We start from the raw sequence: 4,060 nt of genomic DNA on the forward strand, positions 1-4,060 counted from the left end.
CCGGGAGCCGCCCGCGGGGCGGGGCGCCGGCATCACCCCAGGTTGCCCCGCCCCGCCCCGCCCCCGGACCTGGGCAGGCAGCTCCGCCCCAGCCCTCCAGCGCTGATAGGGATACTGAGGCCGCCGCGAGCCTGGGCGTCTTGCTACCCGACCCGACGCTGTCCACCCGCCTCACCTCTCGGTTCCTCTTTCCTTCCCCCCGAAATCTGCGGAGCAGCTTCGAGCTGCCAGGCTCCTGAGTCAAGCGGCACTGCCCTGCTCGGATTAACCACACACACAAATAATGTGATCATAACTCCAGGTTCTAGGCCAGGTCCAGAATTCTCCTTTTGATTCGAATCCTCCCTGCAGACAGCTCTCCTCCCTCCCCATAGCCCTGAGCGAAACTGACAGGGGAGGCGTCACTGGTAATCCAGTTTTAAAAATGAGCAAATTGAAACTGGCAAGGTCAATTAAAGTCACAGGGTTGTTGGGTATTGGGTTCAATACTAGCAAACGTGCCCCATCCTAGAGAGGGAGCCCAGGGCTTGAGCCTCTAGGGGGATGAGGACTATGAAAATGAGATTACATAATAGTGGTAATGGATAGGGGTAAAGTACCCGCCTGACAATGCAGAAGACGAAAATGTCGCAAGTTCGATCCCTGGGTCGGGCAGATCTCCTGAAGTAGGAAATGGCAACCCATTCCAATATTCCTGACTGGAGAATCCCATGGACAGAGGAGCCTGGCCGGCTGCTGTCCACTGGGTCACAAAGAGTCCGACACAACTGAAGCGACTTAGCACTAGCAATAATAATATCAGCTAGTGTTAACTGAGAAATTGCTAGAGGCAAGCCCTTCACAGTTATTAGGACCGGATAACACGGCTGACTCAGGGAGATCATTGGGTTTGGTCCCAACACCTACAGGGTGTGGGGACAGGAGCACTCACCTCTGCTCTCACCATGTCGCCTGAACCCCCAGGGATGAGGGTCCCCAGTGTGGGAGTCAGGAGGGGACAGGTATCACAGATTCTGTCGGTGGAGTCCACCCACCTCACTTGCCCCATGAGGCAGATGCCCTTTACTATGTCTTGTACAGGAAGGAGCTCCATTTTACATTACAGAGGACAGAGAAAGGGATCCCCTTAAATCAGTGGCTGAGGAGGCTCTATCAGATCTGCGGGAGGCAAGTGGCCAGGCCTTGCTCGCCTGTGCCCTCTTGTCTTTTGCATGGCCCACACTCAGAGCTCTGGGTCATGAGGAACAATGTGAGTGTGAGTCCTGCACCCCACCTCAGTTGCTCCTTGGCTGTTCCTCTGCTGGCCTGGCACCCAGATGCCCAGCCAGACCCTAAGCCAGGTGCATCCCATGGCCCTTGGCTCCTGCTGGCCCAAACCACGGAGGCCTGCCCACCCAAGTTTGGCCCCAAAGCTGGCAATGGCTGCAGGCTAGATCAGAGTGAGATAGTCCCAAGGGTATGCCACATCAGAGACCGGACATGTGCCTCTGCCCTCAGTCTGATAAGAAAGGACATACTTTTGAAACCTTTGTAAGCTCTGTGCCTTCCTGAAGCAGTTATTCTACATACAATCCCTGGTCACCACATCTAACCTTCTGAATCAGAATCTCTGGAGAAGGATTGCTGTTGTTGTTTAGTCACTAAGTCGAGTCTGACTCTACAACTCCATGGACCAGCCCACCAGGTTCCTCTGTCCATGGGATTTCCTAAGCCAGTATACTGGGGTGGGTTGCCATTTCCTTCTCCAGGGAATCTTCCCAACCCAGGGACTGAAACACCACTGAGCCACCAGGGAAGCCCTATGGGGCAGGGCCTAGGACTCTGCATTTTATGAAGGCCCTCAGGCAGTTCTGTTTTGGTGTTCTGTGAACTCTCCAAAGGAAAACACCAGGGAGATCTGAGTCTAGTGCCTTGCTGGTTGCCCCATGGGGCTGAGTGAAGCCCTGAAAGATCAGCTATGGTGGGGAGATGTCTGTGCCATGTTGTAAACGGAGTAAAGCAAGGTGTGGAACAGCCTGTAGAGTGTGATCCTGTTTCTCTCAAAAATAAACGAAAGCGTGCACACACATGCATGTGTTCTCATGCACATGGATGTTCGTAAGTGTGCCTGGGCAAAGCAGAGGCTGCAAGGATGCACTCCAAGTCACAGGGGACTTTGGAGGAATTTGGACCTTATGGTAAAAGCTATAATTTCCACCTGTGGAAGCTGGATAATTATCTTGCAGCCATAAATGTGCCAGAAAAACCCATTGGTTAATTTTTCTCTTCAGCAAGAGTATTCGGTTTCTATGAATTTTTCTTTGGTTGTAACTTAGTGAACTTAGTGTTGACTTTTATAATCCGCCACCCCCGCCCCCCCAAAAAAAACAGCCAGCAAAACCAAATTCTGTCTTGAAAAAATTACTGTGTCAATTGGGAAATGCACTTTTATGAATGTACTTTTTCTCATCATTTCTCGTGATTATGTAAAGCTGCTTCTGTGTTTCATAAGCCAGGCCATTGCCCTGTATGTTTTTGAGTTGGGAGCAAACCTCCAGGCGGTGCGGGTGCTCACCAGTGGGGGCCCCTCCTGCCCTTGCCCAGCTGTCTGCATGAAAGGCAGGGCTGAGCTATCCTGATGTGCTCCTGCACGTCCCCTGAGTGGACACCAATGAGGCGTGAACGGGCCCTGAGCAGCTGTGTTCCTGAGTGACAGCACTGGGCATCACTTTGGCAGCTCTGGTCTGTGTGCATGCTCCTGGGGCAGGCCTGGGCTGGCACAGGGGGCCCAAGCCAGCACTGAGCTTGCAGTGGAGCCAACAAGCCAGTCCAGGTCTTCAGGACACTTTCTTTGATTCACATCCAGGATTGAAGGCCCGTGGGGGCCTGAAGTGATTCCTGTGTGAGTGTATGTTTGTGAGTCCAGCCTGGTGTTCCCTAACACCCTGCAGAGGGCCCATTCTCAGACACTCTCTAACAGGGGTGTAGGTTGATGAAGAACCGAGCTTTAATAAATCCATCTCTCCTCTTTTTTTTTTTTTGTTTAATTTTATTTATTTGGCTTTGGGTCTTAGTTGTAGTATATGGATCTAGCTCCCTGACCAGGGATTGAACCTGGGCCCCCTGCACTGGGAACTCAAGAGTCTTAGCCACCGGACCACCAGGGAAGTCCCCATCTCTCCTCTTAGTGCCCCAGATTTCCTTCCAGAGGCGTTTTTGGTGAAATGCTTCTTTTAATAATGATGCCCCCAGGAATGTGAGCTCTCACACAGTTAACTCACAGAACCTCTGACTTTTCTGATTTGACTTTTGTTATTGTTCTTGCTTTTTAAAACACGTTTCCCCCCTACAAAGGTAAAAGGAAAGCATGCTCATTGTAAAAACCTGGAAGGTATAGAAAATTTAAAAGTAAACTAAAATTGCACATAATTCCACTCAAAGAGGCCCACTGTTAAAAGTCATTTGTTCACTTGAGATTTTTTCTTGGCCACATCGTGCTGCATGCAGGATCTTAGTTCCTCAACCAGGAATCAAACCCGTGTCCTCTGTAGTGGAAGCTTGGAGTCCTAACCACTGGACCAGGACTTCACTCATTTGACAAATATTGATTTATTACAGTTGTGTAGAGAATAGAAGAGGGTCAAGGGTTAGGGAGAAGGGCTGGAGAGTAGAATTGGGCATCCCCTCAATAGGTGTTTGCTTTTTTTTTTAATATTGTCAAGATCATATAAAATTTACCATTTTCTTTTACATTCTCCCATTGGCATTCTCAAATTCTTCAAAGACGTCATATTGATTAGCTGTGTATTGTCATATCATGGAGCTATGTCCTCATTTATGAACCATTCCTTAGTGATGGGTCTTTGGAGTGCCTCCAGGTTTTCACAAAGATATATTACCCTGCAGTTAACATGGGGTACCTAAATCCTTGGTGTCCTGGCAGCTTAGCTCTGAACTGGGAGTTCTCAACTAGGAAACTTCTAAGTCAGAGGGTGGCCAACCATTCTAAAGCCCTTGATACATGTTTGGCAAAGAGCTCTCCAGCAAGTCTGGTTCTGTGACTCTGGTACTTCTGCCTCTT

This window comes from Moschus berezovskii, chromosome 24 (assembly GCF_049115385.1).
Source record: "Moschus berezovskii isolate FMDL1 chromosome 24, NW_MosBer_1.0, whole genome shotgun sequence".
Taxonomy (NCBI): Eukaryota; Metazoa; Chordata; class Mammalia; order Artiodactyla; family Moschidae; genus Moschus; species Moschus berezovskii.